General features: G+C 34.8%; 1 pseudogene across 1 annotated transcript; it reads right to left on the reverse strand.

The window, feature by feature from the left end:
* Nucleotides 1–15,921: 15,921 nt before the first annotated feature.
* Nucleotides 15,922–16,589, reverse strand: LOC143607975 (tropinone reductase-like 3; annotated as a pseudogene). Its single transcript, XR_013149104.1, has 4 exons — nt 16,446–16,589; nt 16,244–16,369; nt 16,041–16,142; nt 15,922–15,957 (listed from the first exon to the last, which is right to left on the reverse strand). The product of XR_013149104.1 is annotated as a tropinone reductase-like 3 (transcript).
* Nucleotides 16,590–17,490: the final 901 nt, after the last annotated feature.

The raw sequence follows: 17,490 nt of genomic DNA on the forward strand, positions 1-17,490 counted from the left end.
TCTAGCTCGGTTTTGGGTGAAAATGGCTTGAAAAATAAGTTTTAAAATCTGGAAAAATTCCAGGAAGTTATGAGGATGACAGAGATCATCTCAGAAAAATTTGGGATTTTTCTAAAGTGTTTTGGTATTTTTGACATATTTAGTGTTTTAATAAGATTTAAAAATAGATAAATAAATGTAAATATAAGAAAATAAATCTGGAAAAATTTTGTAAAATTTTCTTTCTGTCAAAATAAGTTTTGTGCAAAATTTCAAGACCCGAGACTAATCGGGTAATTATTTGTGCTAAAAAGAACATAAAAACAAGTTTTTAAAGCTTAAAATGTGTAAACCGGCAAAGTTCGCATAAGCGAGCTGACTGGTACATGAAAACTTTAAAAATGGACTATTTTCATAAATCTAAGTAAATTAGGTAAAAATAAATCATCCGAAAATAATTCGGATGATTTGGGTAATTTTACCCGATTTTACCGTTTCCGGCACCGAAATACCGGAAACGGGCCCCACGGCCAAACGGGGTGTCAAACCGAGCTATAATTTCATCACCTTAACTAAATTGACTGTCAAACTCTAAGCAATGTCAATCTGAGTCCTTAGAAGTGTCACGGGGTTAACATTGTCCCCGAATCGAGTACAGTACTGGGTTAACAATGTTCCCAGATGTACCGATTGATACGTATTTAAGTTATGGGAATTATATAGTAACGACTAGATATTATATTACAGATCCAGGCACGTAGCTGTTCCTTATATTACTCACCGACTCACAAAAAGGTGAGTTTTCACGAGCCCCTTTTAATGAATTGTTTTAATTATATTTTCCCGGGGCGGAAAACATGTCTTATTTAAAGTATTTAAGTACATACCGATCGTATGGAAATACTTGTACATTTATATATATATGGTCTGATGCACAGAATATATAAAATGTTTATCATGTGTTATTGTTCTGGGGTAACATAGTTCCCAGGGGTTATTATTGTTCTGGGGTAACATAGTTCCCAGGGGTTATTATTGTTCTGGGGTAACATAGTTCCCAGGGGTTATTATTGTTCTGGGGTAACATAGTTCCCAGGGGTTATTATTGTTCTGGGGTAACATAGTTCCCAGGGGTTATTATTGTTCTGGGGTAACATAGTTCCCAGGGGTTATTATTGTTCTGGGGTAACGTAGTTCCCAGAAAGTTAATGGAAATGTCCTGGGGTAACATAGTTCCCAGCATGATTATATTGTTAATAAATGATTATTAAAATGATTTGTCAGTGTTTATTTAAATTAGTGAAACTCACCAACTATTCGTAGTTGACCCGTTTTCTTTACATGTTTTCTAGGTATGCCCAAGTTGGAATGATTGATATGTGCTTAACTATCTGTGCTACCTGTTGGAAGCTTGCTGCTCTATGCTTTGTGATGAATATATATTAATGTCTTATTGGTAATATATGTGTGTGACACCTAGACAGTAACGCAACTCGCAACAATGTAATATGTTATAAATTAATGTAGTGGTATTTTCTTTATAAGCAATGCTGTTGATATCAGATGTGTCTGTTGCATCCCGTGTACGTTTCCGCTGCGGTTACGGGGTGTTACAACTGAAGCCACTATAAATAAAAGATGGATCTAGTTCGTTACACATTCCGTAACGAACTAGCATCCACTTCATTACATACATAAAGTATAAATAACTTAACGAATCACCCCCCTGATCGTTAAACATCCTTAAGGAATCAGGAGGGATATTAACTTAGATCTAGTTCATTAAACATCCTTAACGAACTAGCCTATACTTTAACGAACTACAATAATAACTTAATACTTTTTTACATAAATAAAACGACAAATACATAAACGATAGATACAAAGACTCGAGACGCTGAACCGTGTACTAACAGACACCCCCTCGTCTTGAGCTCTTTGTCTTTACTTTACTTGAAACGCTTGGACTGCCAATCTCTGCAACTATGAATTCCATTCTCATAACATACACGCACGACGCGTTGGAACTGCATAGCCAGATCATAGTCTTCATTGCGCTCGAACAATATCTTATTCTTGTGTAGCACGTCTTTGTCGGTCTCGGTTAAGTTAACAAGCCACATTGGATCAATGATCTTGATTAGCTCGGTCTTCAAACCTTTCCCCAGGACAATGACGGCCTCGCCAGTTCGGTTATCGTAATACCAACAGTTGAAAGATAGATGCATGTGCTGATTCAATGTCTTCACTGGTACCCGCTTCATGGTCTTTGGCGGTTTAACTTTAAGGATCAACTTTCTCCAACCCGTCCTTGGATCTATTTCATCTGTACGTTTTCGGGTTGGAACCTGAGGCTTAAGAAACTTAAATCCATGGTTGACTTAAAATAACAGATGTTGATGGAACCAATATGCTATCCAATCACCCCCACGTTTGATAAATGGACGACATGCGAGGGTTCGAACATCCCAACGCGGTAGAGTAAGAACATCCATTATCTTCTCATAATATTGAACCCCCTTTTCCCATTTAACAATACATACTTTAAGATCGGAATCAAATAACCAAGAAATGATATCACCTTGAACCTTTGACACGTTCTTGAATGAAGTCACTTGGTTGGCTTTGGCTACGAGCAGCTGCATCATCCTTCTGCTCTTGATCTACATACCTATACGCCTCAATAATCTTACGAGTTTTCTTGCTTCGATACCCAAACCATCTTGCAATATCAGCATCAGTCGGGTTTTCAATCGAATTGAATCTCGTATCAACCACGCTTTTACCCTTAGATACCTTATCCATATTATCCTCAGCTGCTTTAAATGTTTCCTCATTAAATATTGGAGCACCCTGATCAACATTGGTGTGTTGAAACAGGTCAGGATACTCCTCAGTTGTGACATCTTCAACCTCGACCTCCTCATATTCATAAATAGAATCCGTATTCATTTGAATAGTCGGATCATTTAGAATCTCCTCATCGTTCATCACTTCTACATCAGGCTTCGTCTCTAACACGGTCAACTCATCGTCATTCAAACCAAGCAGTAGTGAAATCTGCTCTCGTGTTAGAGACCTTTGAGAAGACCTACCAAGGATCTAGCCGCGTCGATACATCGATTATACAATACGAACATGAATACTTTAAATACGGTTTATTGATAAATAATGAATAATTGCATAATAAGTTATGGAGAGCATAAATAATAGATGTAGGACCTCACATCTCTCATGTGTGTGATCACCTACAAATGAGCATGGATATGCCTATTTATAGGCCACATGCTCTACTTCGTTAAGTTACGTCTAATTCGTTATATCTTCATAACGAATTAGACTCCATTCGTTATGATTCCATAACGAATGGCGATAATCTTAACGAACTAGCCTAGTCTATATCAAATGGACCTCATTCGCTATAAAATCCATAGCGAATGGGCCATTTACATTGAATATACATTAAATATAAAGACTAGACAACCTATAAGTTATTTGATCGCTACGGACAACAATTTCGTGCACTAACAACATACCCGGATTAGATGCCAAAATGAAAGAAAAAGAAATTCTTCAAAAAGTTCTATAGTTTGACTTTAAAAGTCAAACTTGAAAATAAACGCAATTCTTTTTAAAAAAACACAATGAACTTGAATGATGAAGAATGACAAAGTGAAAGCAGAATAATGAGTGACTATTTATAGGAGAAGAATGCCAAAAGAGTTGTAAAATAATTAAAAATTGTTCAAGCTAGTTAAAAACTCATAAAACACTTTGAATTGGATTAATTAACACAATGAATTAAATTGAAACTTAGTAATTTGAGTTAGAACATGTTTGAAGTAAACTATCATAACCAACATTCATAAATATTCACATGGGTGTTAATGTTGGTTTAAACAAGTTTTAAAACTCAAAATGGTGAAAGAGGCGCACTCACCGCGGATGTGAAGGAGGGAAGCCGGGAATAGAGACGGGAACCATCATATGTAGTTACTTGACCGGATCTAACAACACACTAACTATTACTAGTTATTTTGAATCAACCTCTACAACAGTTGGCAGAAACAACTAGTTAGGACCGAGATCTCGGATCTTGTTTGTTGGTTTATTACGGCCGAGAAGAAGAGAGAAAGAGAGAGTTTGTATGTGTGAGATAGTATATTTTGCAAAAGGTTAATTGTGTGTGAGACACACAAACAATATATAATGTGTGTGATCTCATGCACAATATTCATTAGTAATGGCCCAATGGGCTCTAAGTACATATACCTAAGGCCCAAACATACAAAAGAAATTGTTTAACAAACGTACAAACAAACATAAACGAAACACATCGCAGATACAAAAGACTTAAACAGAAAAGGACCCAACAATATAGACTGTCGTGTGGCGCGTGACATGGCTCTGGCCACGCTCCGCGGTGTGCCGAGTGATTTTTAAAGTGTGATTTCTTTTTTGGCATTTTAGCCTCGGACTTCTGTCTGAACGTGGCTCGATTTGAATAAAAATGGAACTTAGAACTAAAATTGTAACATATCATGAATTAAAAAAACGATAATTCGAGAAAATAAAATGGGTCGGGTTTTTTGGTTTGAAAACTAACGAATGTTACAGTTAGCTTATAAGGACCATCATTGGTACACATGTCAAACATTTAGACCACCTTAGTAATAACTTTATAACTAGAGGTATCAAGTTTCTAATTAGCTAAATGATGGTACACATGTCAAACATTTAGACCACCTTAGTAATAACTTTATAACTAGAGGTATCAAGTTTCTAATTAGCTAAGTTCAGTGTGTAACATATGTAAACCTAGGCACTTGAAAAGGCACAGTGATCTTTTTTTTCCTTACATTTTTGCTTTTTTGTTTTTACTTTTTTTTCTTTAACTTGTTTTTATTTTTTAAAGTTTTTATACCTCAATCACCTACACCAAGATCAAGGATTCATGTTAAAACACCAAAATACAATTATTTTATACATTGCTATTGTACATGGCCATATACACTGCTGTTGTAGTGTTGTACCAAAATACATGGCTTGTATAACCCATGTACAGTATTGACAATAGTGTCTGTACAACCCATGTACATTATTCACAACAGTTTCTGGCATATGTTCCATTTTATTTTTCTTGATCTTACAAATCAAGGCATGAATTAGTCACTAATATCATGAAATATAAAAAACAATGATACTAAAGTAGCAATATCCACACAACCCAAATCAACATATAATTATGAACATCATCTTCAAATACAGTGATGAAAAGTACTACTGAACCACAAATCACAAATCAAAAATAATAATTAAGAGGGTAAATTACAAAAGAGATAATAATGAAGTAAATTTATTACCATACACATCAATAGCAGGTCTTTAGATGTATTCCCAAAAAGATCAGTTTGAGCAGAAGCTTCCATGGTCTTTTGGTCATGATGGATTTATCGATTCAATCGGATGATGGGGCGGGCGGTTACATCATCAGGGATCGATTTAGGGCATCATCTATCATTCTAATGCAACAAAACATATCTCAAATGAGTGGTACAGTCATCATCATCGAAACCAACATAAAAACCGGACACAATGTCAACAAATCAGTATCAAAGTGGAATGGATCTCAGATGACTATACACTCATCATCATTGAACCAACATAAAAACGTAATTCAATAACAAATCGTGGTGCGGGTTATGAGTTTGCAAGTAAGGGATGTTATATAACATACTATACAACTCAAAGTCATGGCTGCATCTGGTTGCTTTTTTCAAGCCACGTCAGCTGCCAGGCCAAGAATACAACATCATCATCGTCGATTTGTTAGACTTCAAGTTAACCCCAAATCAGTTAATAGTTTACACAATGAAGTTAAAAAAAGGGAATCTGTTGCAAGCAACCACAGATGTTAGACAAATGTACACTCATCATCATAGATTGTAAGACATGCATAAGAACTGGTTAGAGTAGAACAATATCAAAATGAGAGTGAATGAATTTGATAATCCCCAAACCAGTTTACACAATGAAGTTAAAAAGGGTATCTACCAACGCAGAAAGTTATTTTCTTTCAAGCATTTCATCAAACACCTTGCAAGCATCTTCCACGATTCAACATAAATGATAAATGTCCAGAACCATGGTCCAACAAATCACATTTCAAATATTCTTGTTGCAAACTGAAACGTCAACTTCAAACCCTAGTTTAATAGCCAGTGTTAAAAACACGCATCCCCAATTGAAAATCTCCCCGCCACCGTCAACGACAGTTCCCGGCAACAACTCTCATGTCACCACGGGAAACTGCACAACGGTTATACGACTGGCGGCCGGACGAAGGAAATCAAATTCAATCGGCCATGAAGAAGCTCTAATTTAAAGAAGGATCAACTAACCAAGATGGGGCTCTGTACTAACCGATTGAAACATCAACGAAGCCAGAGAGCTGAATTATGTGTATAACACAGAAGAAAACACATGTTGAGTTAGCCTGCTATAGCACGAATAAACGATGGAGGAAGGCCACGCGTCACAACAGGTGGCAACATCAGCACGCAGTAAGCAATTGTACAACACGCATGAAAACTGGTAGCAGAGAACAGTACCAAAATGAGAGTGACAGAAATTAATATAGGGAAAATTACCCAAATAGACAAGTTCGACTAAAAAATTATCAAAAAAGACATGTCTATTTAGCCTACATCTCTCTAATCATTGGCTTTTTAACCAATAAACAACTGCCACGTCATTGAAGCCGGCTAAGGCGGCTAAGCCTCCACTTTAAGGGCCAAGAATTTTATAAAAAGTAAAGGGGTCCCACCTTTAACCAATAAAAATTGGACACGTGTCAAGGGCGGCTAAACTTAGTCTACATCTATGGTTATTTAGCCAGCATCTTTGACTCTTAGCTGGCTTCGGGATACGTGTCTATTTAGTTAGCCGGCTCCAAAGATTCCTTCTTAGCCGGCTCCAACTCGGCTTGTAGGCTAAGGCTTCATTTAGCTGCCTTCAATCTTTTCATTTAGCCGTCTAATTTTAGCCGCCAAAATTGAATATTTTACCAACCTTATTAAATATTTAGCCGGCTTTACTTAGCCGTCTTCTTAGCCGGTGTAAATTTAGCCTCCAAAATTGAATATTTTACCAACTTACCAACTCCATTAAAATATTCAATTTTGGCGGCTAAATTTGCACCGGCTAAGAAGACGGCTAAGTGAAGCCGGCTAAATATTTAATAAGGTTGGTAAAATATTCAATTTTGGCAGCTAAAATTAGACGGCTAAATGAAAAGATTGAAGGCAGCTAAATGAAGCCTTAGCCTACAAGCCGAGTTGGAGCCGGCTAACTAAATAGACACGTATCCCGAAGCCGGCTAAGAGTCAAAGATGCCGGCTAAATAACCATAAATGTAGGCTAAGTTTAGCCGCATTTGACACGTGTCGAATATTTATTGGTTAAAGGTGGGACCCGTTACTTTTTATAAAATTTCGTGCCCATAAAGTGGAGGCTAAGGCTTAGCCGCCTTAGCCGGCTTTGATGACGTGGCAGTTGTTTATTGGTTAAAAAACCAATGATTGGAGAGATGTAGGCTAAATAGACATGTCTACTTTGGTAATTTTTTAGTCAAACTTGTCTATTTAGGTAATTTTCCCATTAATATATAAGTTGTTATAATATTAGCTCTAATAACAAGATTATTGAAGTGATAATTGAACTTTATTATAACTAAGAAAAGAGAGTAAAGAAATATGAGATTCTCAATTCTACTGGATGTAAACGTTACTTACAATCACACAATATTTATAATACTAAAAATACTATTCGAAAATACTATTAGGGAGACATATGCATATAATTGGTTTGAAAATGTCATCCACCACTTGCAAGTGTCTTACCGACACTCTTATAACACTCCCCCTTGGATGACACCTTTTCAAAACTTCGGGGTCTTGAAGTACTGCCTCATTAAAAAAACCTTGCTAAAGAAAAACCCAATGGGAAAAACTTTAGCTAAGGGAAAAAGAGTGCAGTATATAGCTCCCCCTCATATTGCAGGTCGTTACATTGTCCGTACATGGCGCATGCCAATATCATGAACATGTTTCCTGAATGTTGCTGTGGGAAGTGCTTTTGTGAAAAGATCAGCTGAGTTGTTGCTGGACTGGACATATCTCATCTCAACCTGATTGTCTTTAATAAGGTCTCGAGTATACTCAAAGTATCTTGGTGGTATATGCTTTGTTCTGTCACATTTGATATACCCTTCCTTCATTTGCGAGACACAAGCTGCATTATCTTCATAGATAGGAGTTGGAATTCGATCTTTCTCTAGTCCACAAGAAATCAATATGTGTCGTGACATAGATCTTAACCATACACATTCTCTTGAAGATTCATGCAATGCAATGACTTCAGCATGATTTGAAGATGTTGCAATGAGTGTTTGTTTCTGAGAACGCCATGAAATCGCAGTTCCTCCATTCTTAAATACGTATCCAGTTTGAGATTTTTCTTTATGGGGATCAGATAAATAACCTGCATCTGCATAACCAACTAAGCCTTCTTTTGAATCGTTAGGATAAAATAAACCTAAATCAGCAGTTCCTTTTAAATACCGAAAAATATGTTTAATGCCATTCCAATGTCTTTTAGTAGGGGATGAACTGAATCTTGCCAATAAATTAACTGCAAAAGAAATGTCAGGTCTTGTACAGGTAGTAAGATACATAAGTGCTCCAATTGCATTGAGGTATGGTACTTCGGGACCAAGAATCTCTTCATTATCTTCGCAAGGACGAAATGGATCATTGTCAACATTGAGTGATCTGACAACCATAGGTGTGCTTAAAGGATTTGCTTTGTCCATATTGAAACGTTTTAAGAGTTTCTCAGTATAAGTTGACTGATGCACAAGTATCCCATTATGCATATGCTCAATTTGTAAACCAAGACAATATTTGGTTTTTCCAAGATCTTTCATTTCGAATTCTTTCTTTAAAAGAGCAATTGCTTCATTAATTTCTTTTTGTGTCCCAATTAAATTTAGATCATCAACATACACAGCTATGATCACATATCCTGATGTTGTCTTCTTGATGAAGACACATGGACAAATAAGATTATTTGTGTATCCTTTGCTTATCAAATAATCATTCAAACGATTGTACCACATCCTTCCAGATTGTTTCAGTCCATACAAGGATCTTTGTAATTTGATGGAATACATTTCCTTAGGCTTTGAGCTTATTGTTTCGGGGAGTTTAAATCCTTCGGGAATTTTCATATAGATGTCACTATCTAGTGATCCATACAAGTAAGCTGTGACAACATCCATAAGACGCATCTCTAACTTTTTAGAGACTGCTAAGCTGATTAAATATCTAAACGTAATAGCATCCATAACAGGAGAATACGTTTCTTCATAGTCAATTCCTGGCCTCTGAGAAAAACCTTGAGCTACAAGTCTTGCTTTATATCTTGTAACTTCATTTTTCTCATTTCGTTTTCTCACAAAAACCCATTTGTATCCTACAGGTTTCATTGACTTTGGTGTAATGACAATAGGTCCAAAAACCTTTCGATTGTTTAGTGAGTTTAATTCAGCTTACATAGCATCTTTCCATTTGTTCCAATCTTGTCGATTTTTACAATCATCTACAGATTTTGGTTCAGGGTCATCATTTTCTTCCATGATATCGCTTGCCACAGAATAAGAAAATATATCATCAATATTTTCCATTTCATCTCGATCCCACATTATATGTGATTTACCATAGTTTATTGACAATTCTTTATTGGAATCATTTATTTCTTCATGAGGAAATGTTATATCATTTATTCTTTCTTGAGGGAAGGTTTTGTCAATCATTCCTTCCTTATGGTCAGTATCCTTCTCAGAACCCTTTCTTTTTCGAGGATTTTTATCCTTTGAACCGATTGGCCTTCCACGTTTTAAACGTTTTTGAGATTCATGAGGTGCATTATTATGGTTTTGCTTGCTTGGAATCTCAACTCGAGCTGGAGCATTAGCAGCTGGTATATGAGATTTAGTGACCCTGTTTATATCAGTAAATGCATCAGGTAACTGATTTGCAATTTCTTGTAGATGTATTATTTTTTGAACCTCTGTCTCACTTTGTTTTGATCTTGGGTATAGGTGTAACAATGATGGCACACACCATGATATATCTCTTTCTTGCTTTTTCATTTCTCCCCCTAATGCCGGGAACATTGTCTCGTTAAAATGGCAATCAGCAAAACGTGCTGTAAATACATCACCTGTTAAAGGTTCAAGGTATCTTATGATGGAAGACGTTTCATATCCAACATATATTCCCAACCTTCTTTGGGGACCCATTTTTGTGCGTTGTGGCGGTGCAATAGGAACATACGCAGCACACCCAAAAATTCTAAGATGAGATATATTTGGCTCATTTCCATAAACAAGTTGTGTGGGAGAGTATTTATGATTTGCACTTGGTCTCACACGGATTAATGATCCAGCATGCATAATTGCATGACCCCAAATAGAAATAGGGAGTTTTGTCCTCATTATTAATGGTCTAGCTATTAGCTGTAGGCGTTTGATCAATGACTCGGCTAAGCCATTTTGTGTGTGTACATGAGCAACAGGGTGTTCTACAACAATCCCCACAGACATGCAATAATCATCAAAAGCATGTGATGTAAATTCTCCCGCATTATCAAGGCTTACTCTTTTAATGGTATAATCCGGAAAATGTGCACGTAATTTGATAATTTGAGCAAGAAATTTTGCAAAAGCAACATTACGAGTCGATAATAAAGAGATATTAGACCATCTGCTGGATGCGTCTATTAAGACCATGAAGTATCTAAATGGTCCACATGGTGGATGAATTGGTCCACATATGTCACCTTGAATTCTTTCAAGAAACATTGGTGTTTCTTTATCGACTTTTAATGGCGAAGGCCTTGTAATTAATTTTCCAAGAGAACAAGATGTACATTGAGGCATTTTATCTATTTTGTGGATCTTTTGACCTTTCAGTGGATGCCCATGTGTATTTTCAATGATCCTTTTCATCATTGTGGATCCTGGATAGCCTAATCTGTCATGCCATAAGTTTATGATACCAGAATCGCAACAATTTTCTTTGACTGCCATATGTGCTTGAGGCACATTTATATATGTATAATGCAAACCAGAATGGAGCATTGGCAATTTTTCCAATATTTGATCTTTGCTTATGATATGCAAATATTTTTCATTACTAACAGTCCTTGACTGAGTATCATATCCATTATGATATATGTTTCTGAAACTCAACAAATTTCTTGTTGATTTTGGGGAAAATAAAGCATTTTCTATTTTGAGCTTTGTACCATTTGGTAATGCTAAATTAGCTTTTCCCACTCCTTCTATCAAGTTTGTAGGACCTGATATTGTATTGATGATCCCTTTTGTTGGTTTCAGTTTATAAAAATATTTTTTAGATCTAAGTATAGTATGCGTGGCTCCACTATCCGCTATACATATATCTTCTTCATTTGTTTGATCTTGTGCTCCGGTGATTTTCATTTTAAATCTTGAAAAATATTAAGAAAAAATAATAAGTGTATAACGAAGACATATGATATCTTAATAAGAACTTTATTTAATTGAAACACAAGTAGTACATGAAAGAGGAACTACATAATTAAAGATAATGAGAACACACTTAATAATTGCATCTAATTATAGTAGTCAAGCAACTTTGTTTCAAAGTTCCACCTCAAAGTCTTCAACGCTCAGCTCAGCATTGATATTATTAAAGTTATCAACATGGTTCACTTCTTTCTCTTTTCCTTTTGGAGAGGCTTGGTACAGTTCACACAGATGTGGAGCTGTGTGACAAGCCTTTGCCCAGTGGTTTGTACTTCCACATCTAAAACATGAAGTGCCATTGTTTTCGGACCTACCAGCTTCATTCCATTTATTTTGGTGGTTGGAATTGGTATTGTGTGGGACATGATAATTATTGGCTCTCTGGTTACGACCACGGCCACGGCCACGACCACGACCGTAAGAATTATTGTTCCATTTGAATGAAAGCTTACGATCATTAAAATGTCTTTTGTCAAAATGACCACGGCCACGTCCACGGCCTCGTCCTCGACTTTGTTCCCATTTATGACCAGAATTTTTATGAGAACTTTTGTGTGCAACATGTGCTTCTGGTATTGCTAATGAACCCGTGGGACGAGATTGATGATTTTTCATCAATAATTCATTATTTTTCTCTGCTACAAGGAGCAATGCATTTAGATCAGAGTATCTCCTAAAATTCTGCAAACGATAATGTGTTTGCAAGTTTATGTTTGATGCATAAAACGTGGAGAAAGTTTTCTCTAACTTTTCTTCCTCTGTTACGGGATACCCACAAAATTCTAGCTTTGAGCAAATTCGGTATAAAGCAGAGGTGTAATCATTTACCCTTTTAAAATCTTGGAACCTAAGACTGTTCCAATCATCTCCAGAAGTAGGAAGTAAAACTTCCCTTAGATGAGCGAATCTGCTTTTCAAATCTTCCCATATCATATATGGGTTATCATAATTAAAATACTCATGCTGTAATAATTCATCAATATGTTTATGGATGAAAACATCAGCTCTTGCTTTATCCTGGTCAGAGCAATCATTGTATTCTTGGATTGTTTCTAACACATCCACAGATTTTAAATGTCTTTTGACATTTGCTGTCCAAGACATATAATTTTCTCCAGAAATGTTGAGTGCAGGGAATTCGAGTTTTGCTATATTTGACATTTTGTTGCTAAACATAATAGAGCAAATAATAAGATAAATATTAGAATCCATATATATCAATCAACAATGAGATACAATACATTGGTAGAGCTATAAACATATAAAAGAAAAAGAAAATGCCGAAATCTTCAGATGGGAGATTAAAAATTAGAATGAGAAGTGGTATAAGCATTATAGTGACCAACAGCAAAACCGGGTGAATCATTTTGAAAACTTTATCTTGGATAAATTTAATAAGAAGAATGTTTGTTGTAAATGAAATGGGGTTAATAATTGTTTATTTATAGTGAAAATTTATAACCGTTTTACAACGGCTATATTACCGTTTTATAACGGTAACATTACCGTTTGTATGTGTGTGTATATATATATATATAATATTAATTATTTTAAAGTAAGATAATAAATACAGTTTATTTTATAAAATATATAATTATTATGCATAATAATAAGAATAAAATTGTTAGTGTAAATAAATCTAACTTTTAAATGATATATTAGTGAGCATATAAAAATTAGAATGGTTATCAAATTTTAATAACAATGTTTATACACATTATTGTTATTACTTAGTATATGTATATGCATAGATATATTTTCAATGTACATAATTAAAGAAGTGTTTATGATGCTTATGTAGATACCTTTGTGTCTATTACCTTTCTTGATTAGGATATAAGCGGCTCGTTCTGATAACGTGTTATAATATTAGCTCTAATAACAAGATTATTGAGGTGATAATTGAACTTTATTATAACTAAGAAAAGAGAGTAAAGAAATATGAGATTTTCAATTCTACTGGATGTAAACGTTACTTACAATCACACAATATTTATTATACTAAAAATACTATTCGAAAATACTATTAGGGAGACATATGCATATAATTGGTTTGAAAATATCATCCACCACTTGCAAGTGTCTTACCGACACTCTTATAACATATATATAATTCTTCTCTATCTTTTATTTTTGTCCATATATTTGTAGATGTTATGTATGCTAGCATGCCCCCCAATGAGGTGGCACTTTTATTTGTAAATTTGTAAACAATTAATATGAAAGAAAACGATTACTTCAATCGTAACGCGCTCTTGCATATCAGGCATATTTTTTTTTCTCAACTAATTGTTCTATTTATCTGGATTTTTTTTTCAAATGGTACTTACTAAAATTCAGAAAATAACATACGCTAATGTTTATAATAAGTTGCTTTCCTTAACAACCACCACGTATGAATAATCAATGAAATTTACTAATTACAAGTTTCACGTACCTTTTTCCTTCCGTCAAAACGACATCATACATGCACGTACATTAACTAAGTGCATGCGTAGTAAGGATTCGTCCTTGTATTTTTCTTAACAAAAACGCCCAAATACCGCTATACATAGGACATTTCCAAGACGTTTTGGGCTTCCATGTTTTTCTGGTGACCGCGTTGGGGCAGAACGGTTGGTCGTTTGGGGCAAAATGGTTGGTCAATGGACCAATCATATATTTTCCTTTTATTTATTTATTTTTTGTTAACTTATATAATATTTAATTATTATAAGAGGTTTCGGCCGCTACATATGTAAAGGAAGAAAATCTCAAGTCTACTTAGCATTGATGTAACAATGAAAAGAGAAAAGGGACGTTGTTAACCCCTTCCACCAAATGTGCATCCTTACTTTTTGGCAGTGGAATTTGACCAATAGAGACGCCCTCATATTAATATTTAATTTTGTTATCTTTTAATTTCATGACAAACTTCCTAAGATGCTGGCGTTGCGTTTCCTAGTTGTGTTTTTTCTATACGGATATCATATAAATTTATCAAGAGAATGCACCTTAGTATAACCTGCGCGTAGTTAGACCATGTGTTATGGTGATTTCTTATATATCAAAAGTTGCGTTAAATCGGGTGCTTTTAAAACATTTGTTTCGGAAGTCATTTCTATGTACTATGCCGCAAACCCAGTGTCATTATACAACACTAATTTTGACCATGTTCCTAAATTTATATGCAGGAATTTGATATTATTTTATGTTAGTTTATTATACCTTTTTTATACCAAAGATGGTCTCATCATGCTTAGAATTTGATGGTTATCTCTCTTTAATACGGTTTTCTTTATCAAGCCAATTATTTTTCTATTTTAAGGCATATCTAAACGAATAAAGTTGTTAACGAAACAAAAGTTACCATTAAAACCAGCATGTTATGTTTGATTATTGTAGACTAGCCCTGCTATATATTCTAGTATACTTTTACGATCACTTATACAATGGTATGTTACAAGGTTGTTAAAGTGTCACTGGTCAAATAAGTCAGTCAATAAGTCAAAAGGATTTTAAATCCACTTTTAAAAAAGTAGAGGGACAAAGAGTGGAAGGAGCATTCATGGGTATTACCCTTGAACCATCTAATCTTACGTTGTCACCTCAATTTAACCCTTAAGTACCCACAAAATACAAAACTTAGGTGCTGTTTGTTTTTTAAGAGATAAAATGTCTACAGTCTGCGGACCACATCTGCAGGCATTTTTAGCAAAAGAGGTGGACCAAACCTCTGCAGTCTGCAAGAAGAAGACTATTTGTTTTTTAACGTCTACAGACTGCTAAAATATAACGGAAATTTTTAAATAAGCTGAAATTTAAATAAAAAAGTCCTTCAACATAGAAATTTAAATAATAATCAAACAATACTGAAATAATAATAATATTCATAAAGCCACAATAATATATATATTTTTTATATTTATAGTTAAATATTTTGATCTTTTAATTTTAATATAACTGTTAACTTTTTAAAAGTGAAATTAATTTCCCTTTTGATCATTTTTATCTACTCTCCACTTCCAATAACGACCATTCTGTATTTATGTAACACCCTAATTTGTAAAAAAACTTTATTGAATACTTTACTGCGGAAAATAAGGTCCCAAAAAAATTGTTTCGATGTCTACAACATCTTACTATTACAATATTTATCCAATTAAGTATAACAATTTCCAACCTTAAAGACTCTTTTTACAATGTATCGATAACATTAACCTAAATACATTCCACAAAATATGATTTAGACTTACAAACTTGTGTGTCGGTGTCCGTCCGGAGCGCTTGATCTTTCATCTTGATAAGGACTCATCTAAGGTATTACGACATCAAATAAGTATTCATCTTGGTTCCAGAGACTTCCTCTACAAGGGTAGTTTAGACATTTTGTTAAAGTTCAAACATGAAAATTTTGCAAGAATATTATTCAAGGAACCAAGACACTTACAATGGTCTTGTTGTTGGTAATGTATGAAGAAAAGTGTGTAGGTACAAATCCAGGTGCGACACAGTTCACACGAGTATGTGGGGCCAGCTCGGTTGCAAGAGCCTAAACGAGCACAAAAATAAAAGAAACTAAAATTATATATTATATATTTTAGTTTTTGACTCGATTTAATATGGATGATGGTAAATAACGTGCATTAGTACCTTGGTAAGACCGAGAAGAGCAGTCTTTGTGACAGCATACATCGCCAAGCCAGCTGGCGGTTGGAAAGCACTGATAGAGGAAATGAAAACGATTGATGAACCTTTTGACAAGTGCGGGGATGCATCCTGTTTAAAAATCCAGATTGCAAGATTACTGACTCATATTTCTTGATTTTAAAGATTAATATTTAATAATAATAACAAGGCTTAACTGAAGAAGCAGTATAGAGGTTTTAACATTGATTTCCCAAAGCCTGTCAAGTGCAGATTCTGGCATTTTGAGAATCAGATCAACTAAGGGATTAGCAGAAACATTTGACACTACTACATCTATAATCCCGTATTTCTGCAACAAGAGGAAAAGAAGAAAGCTACACGATCAACCATAACCAACAAGTTATTGGTTCATTCAAGTAGGGTGTTAAACGGGTCGTGTTCACGGACTGGCAGGTTAGACCTTAACACGAAACGAACACAAAATCGTGTCGTAAACCCAAACGCAACATGAGTTTCACGGAATGACACGAAACGCACTGTTTAAACCAAAATAAATTGTTCTAATTTTTCATATTCATACTCTAGAACTTTTAATTTAGACCAAAAAATAATTACGTTCAAACTATAAAACCTGATGCTTATTTTCTTTTATCTTTTAAACTTCGACACAAAACACATTTAGTTTAAGAAACGAACAAAATCACATTTTTTAAAAGTTAATATAAATAAGGTTAAACAGGTCAACCGCAAACCCATTAGATCGACACAAACACGACCCGTTAAGTTAAATGTGGTCGCGAATCAACCTGAAACCGAACCGAATCAATTTAGACTAAATCCAAACCCCTAAATTCAATATCATTTGAAACGTAAAGGTAAGATTGAACACAAAAAAAAATATATCCTTTTTGACCCGTTTCGTTCAGCTCCTCTCTGTGCAGCTGCTGTAAAAGGATGATTTGACCCGCTTAACGACTATATTTTTCTTTCTTCTAAAATTCTATAAAAACTAGGCACATAGGGTTTTCAAACCATATATAGTACACCATTGTCGGAGCGATGGTTGATTATATACAAATTTTTGAAAATCAGGTCAGAAATAAAAGTAACCCCAAATCAATTCACCCATCTAAGGTTAAAGGAATATTACCTTTGATGATTTTCTAACATAGAATCAATGTGGACTCTTGATTTCAGTCTCAATTCCACCATGCATTCAACCTTTGGAAGAATTGCAAATGGACTCACAC

The sequence above is a fragment of the Bidens hawaiensis genome, unplaced genomic scaffold (genome assembly GCF_021521415.1).
Source record: "Bidens hawaiensis isolate Kalapana, Puna unplaced genomic scaffold, B.hawaiensis_p1.1 tig00092562_1, whole genome shotgun sequence".
Taxonomy (NCBI): domain Eukaryota; kingdom Viridiplantae; phylum Streptophyta; class Magnoliopsida; order Asterales; family Asteraceae; genus Bidens; species Bidens hawaiensis.